The 17,374-nt window shown below is 42.5% G+C and overlaps 1 protein-coding gene across 1 annotated transcript in view; it reads left to right on the top strand.

Moving 5' to 3' along the window:
- LOC134541927 (mitoguardin) overlaps positions 1-17,374 on the top strand; it is a 232,757-nt gene that overhangs the window by 66,154 nt on the left and 149,229 nt on the right. The window lies entirely within an intron of this gene.

The following is a 17,374-nucleotide window of genomic DNA, read 5'->3' as shown; positions in this document are numbered from 1 at the left end:
GAGAGAGAGAGGGAGAGAAAGAGAGAAAGAAAGAGAGAGAAGTGAGCTAGTCTTTAAGTCCTCGCCAGAGATGTGTAACATCTAACCTAGGTAACGAGCAAATTCATGTTTTCTAATGTTGCGAGAGCACTTACAATACGAAACTCTCTAACATGAAATTTAACGTAGAATTATTTTCAAATAATGCCGAGCGTGATAAATATACCCAAATTATTGTGTTTTTCAACTACGTTTCTTGACGCGAATCGCGCCTAGTTTCCGCACCCGCCGCTAGAATTCGCTGCTGGAGCAGCTACGTCGACTATCGAATCATTCGATTTGCAGAGTGAAATTTTAAACTATGTATGTAATGAAAGAGCTCCGAAATAAGCAAAAAAAAAAAAAAAAACTTGATAAAATATAAATCCCGGCTTTGGACCTGATTTTGACAAGATATTTTATTAAAATACTGCCCAACTTGTTAAAATTCATTAAACTGTTAAAAGTTTCCCTCTGGCTTTGTGAACTTTGGTTCGCGCCGACCGCCACAGATGGCAGCACCGTCTTCCGTTCCGTTCGAGAAAATGGACTGCTACCAAATGCCGTATACCGACAGCCAAGATGGCAGTAACTGAAGAAGTGTTCCCCTGTTCGCTGGCGAGAGCCTGCAGAGTGGTGGCGCGGTATGGCGAGCAGGCGAGGAACCACGCCTGCCCCAACGCCGCGTCGATGCGTCGGGGCTGGTTCCCGTTAGCGCGCCGAGATGGAGCCGCCACGTCGTCGGTAATTAGGTGATTGCAGGTCCTTCGACTCCCCCCTCCCTTTCCCCTTCCCCCTTCCCCCTTTCCACTTCCTCCGACGACCTGCCGGCGCGCGGGTTCATTGACGCGCCCAGACTGCAAAAAAAGAAGTAAATATGTCAGTAAAGTCGGTTTACGGACGATAGTTTAACGTGACAACGTCATAACAAAACATTGATGAAATGATTGTATACTTTTATGAATAAAATTGAACCATTTTTATTGAATTATCACTATTTTGTATGGATTCAAAGAAGGAGTGAAATGAAATCTAGAATTTAATAGATAAATTTACTTTTATTTGCACTCATTAATTCAAATATGTTTGTTACTTTAACGAAAAGATTATTTTAACTATAACTTTTATACATGTTTGCTATTTAACTCCTTCCGATCTATGTTATTCTGTTAAGGATAGGACGATGATGGGAAAAGTAGGAAACGAATGGGAGTGTTTCAAGTTTGATGTGCATCGAAAAAGTCAAATCGATGGTTGTTCCAATCGAGTGGAAGTGAGATAGATGCGGCGCAAGCGTACAATAAGCGTAACGGGACAATGAGTCATCCTTTTTCGTGCGTGCAGCCGGCGTTCATCGATTTATTAGACGCTGTCACGTCAAAAAAAAAGTACGTTAGCAAGCCCAATTACAGACATTTTGGATCGGGACCCCTTACAGGTTGAATTTTGACATATTTCTTTATTAACTAAATTTGGACTCTCTCGTTTAGGAACTGGCTCCATCAGGGTACAATTAACATTTTTTTACTGTTCTTTTAGATTCATATCATATTTCTGCAAAAATTCTTCACATCTCTAACTATCATCGCAGCTAACAATTATATCTATACTTACGTTTTTGCTAGCTTTTCATCAGGGTTTATAACGCGAATATAATGTGACATCACTTGTACGACGAAAGAGCATTTTGCTGGCTCAAACAAACAAGGACGTATCCGCGTAACCACAAGGTACCAGGGGCTGTGGTTAGAGAAAATGTAGCTATAACAAATCCTCACAAAATATTGTTTGAAAAAAAGTTTTATTAATGATCTTTTTCTTTTTGTCATTGTAGGTATGTTAGTATCAGGAGCGTAGGCTACGTATAATTTCATTTGTTGGTGGGAATGATATACATACGTATTTTCTTAGGATTTAGGGGAATACATAAACACACACCAACATCCCCCCCCCCCCCTCCTCACGCCTTGAAGTTTGTCACCATGAAAAGAAAAGACTGAATTCTGAAAAATGTCCCCTCACTTTTTTATTCGCCCTTCTGAACTTGTTAAGTTGCCCTTTAACGTGCGAATAAAACCAACACGCAGATAAAGCGATACCACGGAATGGCGAGTCATAAATGTCAATGGCCGCTATAGCTGCAGCAGAAAGCGAAGCCTGTTCGTGCGGACCCTCGCCCTGATTGGTGCCAAGTGCCGCTGATAGGGCCTTGGCGGCCAACAGAGGCGCGGTTTTCGACAAACCTTGGGGCTGATTCATTCATCCGCACTGCTGGCGTGAACCCGTCTTGCTCGCGGGTAAAAAGGAAATATTTATGTCTATTAACTTCACCTTTCCCCTTAGAAAATTATACATATAATTTATTTCTCGTTTTCTATTGGAATCTCGACACATGAAAGGTTATTTATATTTTTTCGATAGGGGTCTCTGATGATAACCGACACAAATTGTTCTGGTCTCATCGGTTGTTTCATTCGCACCTTACTCTGCAGGTTTTGTCTGAGCCCGCCGACCTAAGATAGGCAATCTTTCCTGTTTGCTTGAAAACCCGCACTTATTTCTCGATATAACAAGGATACCACTATAGTTTGACGTTTTTTAGTGCGTTTAGAAAGGAAAATACATTTTCGCTATGTACTTCGTGACGGTCACTGTAAGGTCTCTGTAAGGTCACTGTTAGGTCTCTGCAAGGTCACTGAAAGGTCTCTGCAAGTTCACTGTAAGGTCTCTGCAAGTTCACTGTAAGGTCTCTGCAAGGTCACTGTAAGGTCTCTGCAAGTTCACTGTAAGGTCTCTGCAAGTTCACTGTAAGGTCTCTGCAAGGTCACTGTAAGGTCTCTGTAAGGTCTCTGTAAGGTCACTGTAAGGTCTCTGCACGGTCACTGTAAGGAGACTGGGCCACTTGGGGCCCGCCACGCATCGCATTCCCAATTGCCAGTAGGTATAACGGATTTGAAGGAAGTAAGTGAATTGTTTGAATTGATGCTACAAGCGAAATAAATGCCGTAAAAAAACTAACATATTTGATTAATCCGATCCTAAACGTCGGATATGCAACAGGGATATTACACGATTTACAGTTACCTATATATAGGGCCTTGCATATTTCGCGAAAAGATTCTGAGACTAGTTAAGTATAAGTTAAAACACAGTAGCACCGTCTGTGTTTCGTGATTGGATGAATTTCTTTCAGGTACATGTCGATTGATACACAACACCAATCAGAGTAATTCAGTGCGAAAGCAAATACGTGCTGAGTAGCTCAGTAAAAAAAAAAAAAAAAGGGGCAACGACTTTTCTCGCAGACGCCCGCCAATCACAAGGAAGAAACCGCTGGTGCGGGTGTACCTAGTTGAAGTCCGATAGGCGTTCAGATTTATTCGCGAAAAATGCCTGCCCCTACCTATATATTATAATATATATTCTATATAAGTAGGGACCGGAAAAATTCGCGGGTTCAATGCCCTGTAGGATGAACTCCATAGTTATACGTACACTCGGTCAAATGTCACCCACCCATTGGCTGCTGTCTTGTGAGACGCCCCAACGTAGCAGCCTGTGATTCGATAAAGCTTTGGTTTGGGCGTTTCTCATTGGCCCAGGGTCGTCCAGGTGAGTCGCGAGCCAATAGCAGAGGCAGCACTGAGGTATAACTATTTGTATATTTTAGCCTGTCGCGAAATGAACTCGCGAATTTTTCCGGTCTCTTATCTATAGCCTATATATAAACACTCTATATATAAGTAAACACTCTGCATGAATATTCCTTCGCAGTCGTGTCTTAAGCCCCTGTAGCCCCAGAAAGAGACTGCAGTTCTGTTCTGCCGCACTTGTGGGACGGGAACTCTCGGTGCGGGAACTCCTCGGGAGCAGCTAGACTCGGCGCGGCTGAGGTGCGTGCCGCGCGCGAGGCGACGCCGGGCGCCGGGACGCCACCCGCAGTGCCTGCGCGGGGCGCCCATATCGATTGGCCGGTCCCTGCCGCAGCGCCGACGGCCCTGGGGCCCCGCCAGCAGGCGGCCCTGCTGGCTGCTGCGACCTCTCTCGTCACCACAAAGCCGAACGTACAACAACGCCGAACGTACAATAACGCCGAATACCATAAAGTCGAATGCCAAATTGACCACCGCAACGCCCCGACAGCTAGAAAACTGCCGTGTGCCACAACGCCGAAATACAGTAACGCTGAAAAATGTTGATGCGGGAAGGGGAGGGGGGGGGGGGGAGGCCACAAGAGCAAAATGAAAAAAAAAACTGAATGAATTTGTGTGTGTTTCTTAAATGTATCTTAACGCCGGAATACCACAACCTAACCTAACCTAGACTAGCCTAACCTAGCCTAGCCTAACCTAATCTTTGTGGCAGTCCTGCAATAACATTTTTTCGGCGTTGTGGTAATTCGGCGTTGTGTGGTACACAGCAGTTTTCTAGCTGTCGGCGTTGTGGTCAATTTGTCATTCGGCGTTATGGTTTTCGGCGTTATTGTACGTTCGGCGTTGTGGTGCTACCCCGGTGCGAATTCTCTCGTGGCCACAGCACCCCGCCGGCCACGCGCGGTCACACACAATTACTTCAGGTCAACAGGTTACACGGCAGTTGGTAAGAAGTGTGTTCAACTCCTGAAGATTGTCCACTTGTCATTGGATGAATGTGTTGCGGATCCTTATTTCTTTGAGCGAGTGTAACCTCTGTTAGAGAGTTACCGTCAACATCGATTTTAAAAACAATAAAATATTTAAATGGTTTTTTTTTGTTGCAGTTGGTAAAATATTAACACGAGCTTGTGCCAGGAATATTCTACGTCTTGCGTTTTTTCGCAAAGGACTGTTTATAGTTTATACTCTCAACACTAAAACAGCCAATCATAGGCTTTTATGTACGAGAGATGTTATGAACTATTACTTTGCCAACCTGTTTAAGGTTGAATGAGAAAGGGCCTCGAACGAAACGCGTCGTCCAGACTGAGTGTAACCGAACGCAAAAAGTTGAACGTGTTTCTTACCTGAAGCAGTTTCTGAGTCCCCTGTAACCACGCCCCTAAAACTCAAACAAAAACAGTTTTACCTTTGGCCGCTTCTGAAACCGGCCCACAGATTGTGATGAAAGGGATTCTGAGCCAGTGAGAAACGAACTCTCAGCAAAATAAGTATCGTATCCACGAGTGAACCCAGTGTAGAGATCCTTCAACAAGCGCGCAGCCAGCCAGTGAGCAGGCAACCTTCCCCAAAAAGGCTGCTCCAGAGATGGCCCACCGTCGCATCTGGAACATCAAAATTTCTTAAATTAATCATCAAAAACCACCGTATAGATTTAAATTCTAAGCTGACTTAGAAAAGTTGTATTAAAGAGTTTATTATTCAAAATTTCGGGATGAGAGACCCGTAACGCCCTTATTTTCCATGACGCTTTTCCTTTCCCCCCCCCCCCCTCCTTTTACAACCTTACTACGCTCCCCAGTAAGGCCTCTGTCCAAAATACTAGGGCCTCGCAAGTGTAAACTGGCCAGAGCCGTGCAGAGTCTAGGCCCACTACTGGCTTGCCCTAGTATGTCTATAACTGTGGAGTCCAGCCTAAAAGATCTTCCAGTCCGCGAAGTTCTCAGGTCCTGACTGATAGTTCCTGGCAACATCCACAGTCGCCGTGTCTTGCAGGGAAAATTTCTCTGCGTGTACAATAGCCGCTCCGTAACTCGATGTGAAGCTATACTCTGAGATTGTAACGGAACTGTTTTCGCGGGTTAGTGCCTTCTCGCAAGTAACGGAACACGGCGCCCGTGCGTTAACTGTTCCCGGGTTTTGGAAGAGCGGTCGCTGCTCCTCCGCCTCAGGAGTTCTATCCTGCCTGTCGTCTCCAAGTGGCGAGTTGGCATTGCGTGTTGTACTTCGTCTCTCCTATCGCTTCCCGGGCGCCTCCTGTGGCGTTGTAGGAGTGGACTCCATTAGAAGATTCTTCCTTGTGATCTTGGGGTACCATCGGTTCGAATTGTGTGTGCTTTCACAAAGTATTCTTTAAATACTAGTCCATATATTTTGGTAAAATTTCAAAGAGATTATTGCTTTATCTCACTTTGGCGCGCGTGTGTGTGTGTGTGTAGGTGTGTGTGTGTGTGTAAATGCTACTTGTCTCCAAATAATAGTTTTGAAGCCACTCAACGTAATGAAAATATTTTTTTTTAATTTTTATTTTTAATATACTATATATATCATATCATTGAAATTTAAACTACGCTTTAATAACTATGAGATATCTTTATTATTTTACAGTACAATTTCATTACATAAATTTTTTTAACAGTGCAAGTGTTTGTGGGTTGGAGCCACTTTGAGGCAGTGCGCCGTTATTTGCAGGTTTGAAGTTGTAGTTAGTTGTTTATATGTGGTTAGATGGGACATTTGGGATGGATCGCAGTGAAGTCCAAAACGTCGGACTTGAAGCTGTGGATCGGCGAGTGTGACCTGAGCGCACGGGGCACTCGCGAAGTGGAGGACTGCCGAGGCGACGGTGACCTCCGAGGCAGGACCTCGCCGAAGCAGGGAGACGAGCGCGCAAGACGGGCGGTGGGCCGGTGGGCCGGTGGGCCGGTGGGCCGGTGGGCCGCCGAGGCAGATGCCGCCCACGGCTTAGCTCGAACCCGGGTCCACGACAAGGAGTAGGGGCAGGCATTTTTCGCGAATAAATCTGAACGCCTATCAGACTGCAACGAGGTATACCCGCACCAGCGGTTTCTTCCTTGCGATTGTCGACCGTCTGCGAGAGAGAAGTCGTTGCCTTTTTTGACTGGTCCACTCATAACGCATTTGCTTCCGCATTCAACCACTGTTACTGGTGTTGTAACAATCGACGTGGAACTGAAATAAAATCACCCAATCACGAAACACAGATGATGCTACGGTGTTTTAACTTGCAGCTAGTCGCAGAATCTTTTCGCGAAATATGCATGTCTCTAACAAGGAGAAATGGAGACCAGGACCGGTCTTCGGCCCGTGAAACTCGCCATTCCCATGGAGCTTGACCGCTCGAATGGTGAAAAAAAAAGGGGGGGTGTTGTCTGTAAAGTCGGTTTACGGACGATAATTTTACGTGATAACGTGAGTGGAAGAGAGGGGTCGTCCATTAATCACGTGATTTTTTTAGCATATTAACCCCCCCTCCCCCCTAGGGATTTGTGGTGAGGTTTTAGACTCCCCCCCCCCCCCAATAAATCACGTGTATTTTTTTTTGGTACAAAATATTTTTAAAATATCAGAATATTATCTTTATATTTAGGTATAATCTAATTTAATTCTGAAAAATTAAGCACAGTGATAAAAAGGTTTATTCTCACTAGCATAAAAATAATAAAGGAGAGGCTTATATGTGATTTACGCATGTATTCGGCGCCAAAATCACAGTCTTACTGGCGACTGGCAAGCCGAGCCGGGTGGTTCATGTTGTGGCGGGCGGGGATATTGTTGCCTGGCTACGGCGAGTCAAGGTCACGCATCGCTTTTCGGTTTAGTAGAAATCGGGAGAAAAAATAAGTACACGTGATATCTCTCTACACCCCTCCTCCCCCCTTGTGATATTTCGTGATTTTTCCCGACCCCCCCCCCCCCCTCTTACAAGCCTCACGTGATTAATGGACGATCCCAGAGATAGATGCGTCACAAGCCGAACGCTTAGGCCGATCGTGCCTGTATATCGCTTGTTCCGCGCTCTCGCTTGCATGCTCGGCTCAGGCGGAACGTGACAATGAGTCATGCTTTTACGCGCGTGCAGCCGGCGTTCATCGATTTATAAGACGTTATCACATCAAAAAAATTCTGTGAACGCAATATATTTACAGCCTTGGAGGTGTTCTAAAAGCTGAGTAAAATGTATTTAATCATCTACGATTTCAGTCAGTGCTGATAGAAGTAATTTCGGGAATGTATATTTTTTTTCTTTAATTGGTGGAGTAATGTAGTTGCGAGGCATTCATTTCAGTCTTGATACTTTGAAATAAATGATTATAAAAAAATACTAAGAAATCTTTCGTTCATCTGTTCTTCGTATTGCATTATAATTATCTTGCAAAAATATTGTTTTAAAATAAGATAGCTCCTTCAAGAGTATCTTTTGTGTGCCTCTCGAAAATTATGTGCTTGTGATGATGTTTCAAAATAATTTTAAAGTTGAATAATAAGATTACTGGACGTACGAGGGATAAGAGACACGTTATCGTATCGTTGTACAAAGACGAAAAGTCATTACTTTTGTAATATATATATATGTACTATCAAACCCATTATAATTTATTTTAAAACTTCTAAACTTTATCTGAATCTTTTGACTTCTAAACTTTATCTTAATCTTTTGGCTCAAACAATTTTTGATGAAACGAACTATTACCCTAAAAACAGGGGTTGTAATAAAAAAATTATTTAACTTCCTTAGTATCTAATTAGTCAGAATTTATTAATAAACAAATATGACCTTACAACCTTGTACAAAAAAAAATATTTATACGACCACGTATTAGTGCAAGTAACGAAAAATAGTGTTTGGAGATCAAAAATAATTGCATAACTATCTTAGTAGACATAATATGAAATTCTTTAAGACATTCAATGCTGGGTGCATTAAGTTACAAACATCCAAAATATTTTTGCTGCATGGAATATGAGAAAATATGTTAAATCGATCTATTTTTGTAATGTTGGCGAACATATAGTTTTTTGACGTGACGTCTAATAAATCGATTAACTCCGGCTGCACGCAATAAAAAGTGTCCCGTTACGCACATTGTTCCGTTACGCTGTGTCCCGTAACGCTCATTGTACGCTTGCGCCGCATTTATCTCTCTTCCACTCGACTGTTTATAAAGTGAAGTGAAAAGTTAATGTGGTTTTCATTGCTTATTACAACAACAATTTCGGCAATAAAGGTTAATTATTCTTGCATTTTAAAAATCTGATCACTAGTATAATTTCAAGTATTTATTCTTTTATTATTAAAATAAAACTGATTCAATTTTATTCATAAAGTACCTATGCAATCATTTCATCAATGTTTTGTTATGACGTCACGTTAAACTATCGTCCGTAAACCGACTTTACGGACAACCAATTTCTATGAACATTAAGTTCTTAAAATGTTCCAGTAGTTTATAGAAGTTTCCGAAATATTTCCAGAAGAAAAACAGGTGCTTTGAAATCTACCTACGCCTGTGGGCAGTGCCGAAAGGAATTATCTTAATATATATAAATCTCGTGTCACAATGTTTGTCCTCAATGGACTCCTAAACCACTTAACCGATTTCGATGAAAATTGGCATTTATGTGTAATTGTTTCCAACTTGAGAGATAGGGTAGTTTTTATTTCGATTAATAGTCTTAATAATTTATAATTAATAATAAACTGATTATCAATGTTGATTGGTGTTTAAGCCCGGGAAACAGTGGGCACTTCGTCTCCATGACAACGTTGCGTGCTTGAGAGTCGGGAAACCATCGGTGCTATTCGTTTTTTCTTCGGTACATTACAAAGCATTGTATTAAGTTTTTGTCAAAATTAATTAATTTTCATTTTATTTCATTTATTATAACTGTAAATAGGAGATTTGGTCTCATTTTCCCCCCCATAAATACAACCGTGCGAAGCCGGGTCGGGCAGCTAGTATTTTTTAAAATCTAATTCTTGGTGGATGGCTTGGCGTTGTTGTTTGCCAGTCGGCGTCTCCGAGATGGTAGATGGTATCGGAGAAGCAGGCCAGGAGCCAGGGACTCCGACAGGACCCGGCGCGAGAGAGAGACACGCCCCTGCGGTCACGTGTCCACTGTCTGAGCAGAGGAGCTGCCAGTGTCCGGTGGTCAGATGGTGGGGGGGAGGGGGGGGGGTGGAAAATAGGCCGCGCGCGAGGGAAAACGCGATTTCCCGGGGGGACGAAGGAACTATTTCATTGGCTGCAGCAGCAGCAGATTCTTAACTTCGAAAAAAAAAGCCTAGAGCGACGATTTTTATCCAGGTTAGTGAGTGGTTGTCCAGGTAGGCGCTCAAACAAAACCAGTTTTCTGAAAATTTTGGTCCTAATTATGTGAAAGCCCGGTGTATCGAAATTATCATCTGAAAGGTAATTTGCAACTCTTAAATACCTCGGCACTTCCTTTGAAAACTTACCTCTCCCCCTTCCTATTCCCTGCCCCTCACTAGTAACCTGCTTTACTGATAAATCCAAATATTCGCTGTGGTTGTCCGGTCATGTCCGGGTTCGATTCCCGGCGGGGGTCAATTTGGAAACGTGGCGGACGTCGCCGCGATCCGGTGAGTTTTCTCGTGGTGAGGGGGGGGGGGGGCTAGTCCCCTTACCCCCCTCCCCTACCAATTCAATCTGACAATGCTCTATTCCCGTCTCATTAGATGGAACAGAAATATTCATGTAAACTTACATAATTATATTCGTATATTTGTAGATACATTTACAAGAAAACATGTGTGTCACTACAAAAATACATATGCCTCGCGATGATTGCACTAGCTCTCTGTTAGCTAAACAGAAAAGTTTGTTTCTCCACTGCAAATTCACGGAGTTTCTTACCTAATCCTTGTTTCTGCAGTTGCGCACCATGCAACGAAATTTTCACAGGAATATGGCGGACCCAAGCGTAGGAACATAAACCCATATGAGGTCACTTTCATAAAAATAAGGGGACATATAAAAATTATTGATGCGCCAAATGAAACTTTATGATAATGAAATCACCCTGGAATACATTTGGTAAACTAAAATAGTCTTAGTAAAGAGTAACTTAAAAGTTTAAAAAAAAAAAAAAAAAATTAACACAATAACATAGTTTCCTTTCAAGTTTCGTAGCGTAGGCGTTATAGTGCGCGGTTATTATGCTAGAGGAACGTGGTTCAAAACGCGGCAGTGGAGATTTTGTTTTTACTTTTTTTTTTTAATTACAGAATACACTTGTTTGTATTAATATTTAATGTTTCGTATTTATTTAATTAATTTTTGCTACAGTAAATTTCAAAATAGATCAGTGACTTGATGTAAGCTTTTGGACATACGCCATTGCTAAGCATATGTATGTCTGTAAAAGAAAACTACAAAAAAACACAAAAGACAAACACACAAATTAAGCAAAAAATTGATGTTAACAGGATATAAACACCAGATAATATTCCATAACAGGAATATGGTCAACAAACAAAGGAAAAAAAAAAAACAAAGAAAAATGGACTAACAGAACGAAAAAAAAAAACAACCACAAATGATGACAGCACAAAAATATTGAACACAAAAAAAATTCAGCACAACAAAACGAAAAGACGAAACAAACACAATAGTTTTCCAAAAACAGAAGAGAACGAAAAAACCAGCAATTTTTTGCTTAATTTTTTTTTTTGTAGTTTTCTATTACAGACATACATGTGCTTAGCAATGACGTATGTCCAAAAGCTTACATCAAGTCATGCACTCCCTTTGCAAAAATCTTTCAAAGATAAAAATAGATCAGTGTCTTAAATCAAAAAGAAGTATAACTTCTGACGCGCTTACGTAAGCGCGCGCACACATATTTTTGTGAGTGTAGCGCGGACTCGTGGCTGGCGAGCCGGAAAATGTCATTGCAGGACTGCCACAAAGGTTAGGTTAGGTCAGACTATGTTAAGTTAGACTAGGTTAGGTTAGACTAGGTTAGGTTAGGCTAGAATAGACTAGGTTAAGTTAGGTTAGGTTATATTACGCTAGGTTAGGTTAGGTTAGGTAAGGTTAGGTTTGATTGTGGTATTTCGGCGTTAATGTACATTTAAGAAACACACACAAATTCACTCAGTTGTTATTTCGGCGTTGTGGTACACAGCAGTTTTCTAGCTGTCGGCGTTGTGGTCAATTTTGACATTCGGCGTTGTGGTATTTCGGCGTTGTGGTGACGACCCTTCCTCCGCGACAGCCCCGTGGGGCTAGGCGTCATCGTCGAGGCGAGATCTCGCGGCCGGCGCTGCGACGCCGCCTGTATCGACCCGCCCACGCGAGGCCCCGCCAGACGGACCGGCGCGCGTGGGTGCCCACCCCTCACCCTCCTCCACCCCTCACCCCTCCCGGACTGCCCATTGAACACTCCCGAAGCAGGAGACGTGCGCCGGTTTCATTGGAAACTCGCGTGTCCAGTCGCGCCGGCAGACCAACTTTGAAACATTTCCCGTCAGTTTAACTGACATTAACAGTCGTTAACATCATAAAATTAATGTCCAGTGATTTTTAAGAGTTATGTACACAAAAATTACTTTTTACACACATTATTTCGCATTCGACATTCATACTAACATTTTTTTGACGTGACGTCTAATAAATCTATGAACGCCGGCTGCACACACGTAAAAGTGTCCCGTTACGCACATTGCCCTGTTACGCTGTGTCCCGTTACGCTCATTGAGCGCTTGTGCCGCAGTTCAATTGGAACAACCATCGATTTGACTTTTTCGAGGCACATTAAACTTGAAACACTCCCATTCGTTTCCTACTTTTTCAGATTGGAAAAAGTTAAATAGCAAATATGTATAAAAGTTATAGTTAAAATAATCTCTTCGTTAAAGTAATAAACATATTTGAATTAATGAGTGCAAATAAAAATAAATTTATAAATTAAATTGTAGATTTCATTTCATTCCTTCTTTGCATCCATACAAAATAGTATTAATTCAATAAAAATGATTCATTTTTATTCATAAAAGTATGCAATCATATCGTCAATGTTTTGTTATGACGTTGTCACGTTAAACTAACGTCCGTAAACCGACTTTACAGACAAAATTTTTTTTTTCTTTTTTTTTTTCACCTTTATAACCACTTTAAATCGCATTGTGTGTTCTACGCCATTTTTAAGGATTCGTCGCGTCGGAAACGGATGCAATTTCGGTTTTCGCGAGGCACGATATTGATCGGCCGAGCGCATCCGACATATTTTTAGAACCCGTCCTACACGCAAAATTATTTATGGAAATTTCGATTCATCCGAACTTGTGGAACAAACATGGCTGACGTCGTGACATTCGAACTTTATTTTTGACACAACATATCGGAAGGTGTTGGAAACGAAAGTTTGGCAGTGTTGCGTGGCTTCTGTAGCTTGTACGAGGCGTCGCCGTGTCTGCGCGTATTAAAGGCGTAAGTCGGTTCGTGCCGCGTGGACCATTGATCCGGACGGCCTGCTGAGTCGGCCTGCGTCCGGGGAGGGCGCCGGTAATTGTCGTCGTCCCGGTTCTCGAGTGTTTCGTCGGCTTTCCACCCCTCTCCTGATTGGTCTGCTCCTCGGGCGATATCGGCCGTGTTAATTAAGCGCGATGCGCCCGCCCCTATCGGCACGCAGCAGGAGCTGTGCTTTTCGAGTGTCGTTCCCCCGTCTGCGTGATTACACGGTAGCTGTGTGGAGCCTTCGGCTAATTGATGCGCCATGTTGGTCGGACGCCCAGAACACTGGCTGAATAGTAGTGTTTTTGCATTGTGTTAACAGTTTTAAATTACTTTTTGAAGTTATACTTCTAATGCGACTTCCAACAAGGTTGCTTTAAACGTTTAACGCTCCTGGGGAGGGGGAATAGAAAGAGACAGAGCGAGAGTGAATGCGTTTTGCTATTGTAAGGAACTATGTAGAGAGTAAGAAAAAAAATAAAGATCCTGACAGTTTGTAGTGTCGCCATATTTGTTTCAATTTTCAATACCCTTTTTGTATATTACAATTTAAATTGCAGAAAAAAATCATGTTTCATTAGACACATAAATAGTGAGTGTGTGTCATTTCTCTATGTCCACGAGGTATCGCCGCGTCAATTTTCTCCTTGGGGCGAACCCGTCCGCTTAATTAAATAAACAGCTTTTATCGTTGAATGATTTCATGATTTATTTTTTTTTAGTTTGATTTGATACAATATGATTTCACTAAGAATCAATTTCTACCCCTTCCTATTTTAATTTCCACATTACGAAATTTCACTTCTTCCGCGCGGAGGGACTCCACATACTATTTTTGCATGCAATTAAAAACTATTTTTTAATGATGCCAAAGAAGTATAACTTCTCACTCGCGTACCTAAGTACACGCACCCATTTTTTTTTACTAAGGTAACCATTTTAACAACGGAGATTCTAATGCATACTTACAAACCATAGTCAGACGTTATAAAGCACCGCGTCCGCAATGTTTCGGGCGGAACAAAATGGCGATGGCGCGGGTTTATACAAAGTGACTTGAAATACGTCACAGCATTCCGTGTTCTGACAATAATTGCCAACTCCGTGGCCGTTCCTCTACTTCTGCATCCAGTCACGGTTCCATGCCCCTGGGCGCAGAAGAAACATTTAAGGGGGGGGGGGGGGGAGAGATAGGAACATAAAGACGCCATCTTGGTCTCAACGGTTTTCAGGCCATTCCAACTTTCTGTCGTTTGATTTTAAATTGGACTTCGGTAAAACACAGTTGTAATTTACTGGAATGCCTGAAGTTGGAAGTAATTATTTGTTACAAATAATTTTTCACGTGAAATAATAATTGCAGTTTAGTATTGAAATCATTTTTGGGAATGACAACAGTTGCAATAATAGTAGGTATCAGAATACACTTATTATAGTCTTAACAATCTCGTGATAAATGATAAGCGCACCTTAGGCCGATATTGCAACACACAAAAATAAAGGTTTGGGTGTTGAATATGCTACACGTGTGGTTAATATCAGAGAGTATTTTTGTCCACTTTATACACTTGTGTGGTATTTTTGCGGACATTTTCATTTCAGAAGAAAATACTGTGGCTCTCAGCTTATACCTTTTATTCTAATAATGCAACATCCCGAACAGGTGTTTTAAAAATTTTTTGACAACTTTTGTCTGTGCCTGATATATATTTTTGTTTATCAAAGATCTTGTTTTTTATCATGGTGAAAAAGAAAAAAAATGTTTATGTTAAATGTATAAGATATTAATGCAATCATTAATATAGTATTATACATTTCCATTGTACTTATTTTTTTGTGGTTTTTTTTTTTCATTTTTTTTTCGGATTGAAGAAGATAAAGCAATAAAACGAACCATAAACCACCATTTAAACAGTGACATAGATTATTTTTATAATTTAATTTCTCTGATGTATATTTTTATAGATAACTTCAACATGCAGGTGACAAGAAAGTTTGACCTATTATGGTAAATACTAGAGACCGGAAAAATTCGCGGGTTCATTTCATGATATGCTAGAATCCAAACAACTGTATTTTTATATTGCTTCTGTGATTGACTCACAATTTCTCTGAAGGACTTTGAGCCAATGAAAAACCTTCAACCAATAAAGTATCGAATCGCAAGCGTCCCAGTCGGCAGGTGTCACGAGTCAATAGCCAATGAGCATGTGGCATTTGCCTGAGAATGTAGGGTTGTGGAGTCTATCCTACAGGTCATCGAAATCGCGAATTTTTTCCAGTCTTTAGTCATTGCATCCTAGCGCTTGCGCAGAGCCACTTCCCGGGAAACACGAGACAACTGACTGACGCCACTTGAACGCGAGTCCGGCATGTGAGTGACCGCGGCGCGGAGCAGCCATTGTCTCGAGGGAAGGAGCCGCTAACGGGCCGCCCCATTAGACCCCGGCTGGTGGTTTTTCCTTTATTTCACGGCGAGACAGACGAGCACGGATCGCAGCGCGGCGCGGGAAACCGGGCGGGCCTCGGTGGTCCGTAATAGCTCCAGCTGATCGGGATCGTTCCCACGAGGAGCGTCGCGCGCGGTAGGTCGCCCGAACCGGCGAGGACAACCGCCGTTTCCTCATGTGCTCGGCCGCAGTGACGCCCCTGGCGCCCCTGGCCAGACTTGAAAATGGCGCCCCCTCTTGGGTTAAAAGAGAGGGGGGAGGGTTCAGTAACCGCGGAACCGTCGCGGTGGCGCCCCCCCCCCCCTCCTGCCCCGGCGCCCCTGGCGGGGCCCATCCCTGCCACCCGCTTGCTACGCCGCTGCTCGGCCGGGAGCGTGTGGCAGCGATACCAGGGACTATTATGTTCCCATAACTCGCTATCTGGGACATCAATCAAGAATGAGACCCCGTCACTTTGTTCGAATTACTGGGAAAGACGGTGGGGCGCGAAGTGTGCGAATTTAAGATTAAGGTGGCTCACGGTCCAGTTTGGAAGTAAAAAAAACCGTCGCGTGAAGCTTGGCTTTAATTTAATTAGTATAGATGCCGGGCGGGGGGAGGTCACCCTTTCCTCTCAGTTAGTTGGCTAACTGATGCATGTTCGCGGGGACAACAGTTTTATACTCCCTCTCACATCGAGTTAATGTTTTGCACGGTTTTTTTATTGCTGGCTGAAGTATAAACTATATAGCACGAATAGTTTTATTTTTTCGCACCTGACTACAAGGAGAGTAAACGTCGAGGCCCGTTCCATTCAACCCAAGCTCTCACTGCAAGCTTCAACTCATTAATGACATGTTTCTGGTGGCCCGGGGGGGGGGGGGTGTTTGTAAGGCGCTTACACTCATTATTACGAAGTGAAAAAAAATATATATAAACAAGTTTCTAAAAAAATTATTAACATGTTTGGAGATTTTCGAAGGAAACTAATTACGATACAGGACACAATGCGTAAACATGTAGGAACCCGAAAAATTCTTCACGGGTTCAGTGACCGTTCATTGAATGACTTGGGATGTGATTCGACCGTTCAGTTGTTGTTGGGTTGTTACAGGGGCATCAGAAAAACGTCTGAAAAATCTAACAATTGTTCGGAGGTCACCTTGGCGTTGATAAGTGCGCGGATTCCCCGGGTGTCTAGACATGTATGGAAAGTGAAAAGAGCTACAACCTTGGGGTTTCTTTATTGTACGGCATCATGGACCGTCACCTCTTAATATCAACCCCCCCCCCCTCTTTTTTTCCCTTGCTGGGATGGTTCCTCCCTTAAATCCCTGGTCTGTGTAGTTGTGTTACCGTCTCTAAAGACCTTGCTGTGGACAAGACCTTAAGCAGTAATTTCAAAAATTATAATAATAAATTACGTCGCATTTACCTACTCGTGCAAAAAATCCGGGTGTAGGCACTGCCTGGTAATCGAACAAGGTTATAACTAGATGTAGGGAAGGAAACAGATGGAGCATTAGCCGTCAGACGCGAAACCGTTATTTGTCTAATTTTCACATACCAATATGGCGGACGTTTGTTTATATTTGTATCAGCTGTTCTAGCGTACTTTTATTAACTACTGTAGTTACGCTATTCGGAAGAAAATTAAATCAAAATATTATTTGTTAATAAAGTACAAAACGAATCTTCATAATACAATTTTAATGATATGAGTTAACTTTTTTTTTTCCAATTTAACCTCAAATACAGGTCCAGCAGACAC

This window comes from Bacillus rossius (genome assembly GCF_032445375.1).
Source record: "Bacillus rossius redtenbacheri isolate Brsri chromosome 4 unlocalized genomic scaffold, Brsri_v3 Brsri_v3_scf4_2, whole genome shotgun sequence".
Lineage (NCBI taxonomy): Eukaryota > Metazoa > Arthropoda > Insecta > Phasmatodea > Bacillidae > Bacillus > Bacillus rossius.
Note: the sequence above shows the minus strand (reverse complement) of the source record. Positions and strands in the feature narration are given on the sequence as shown.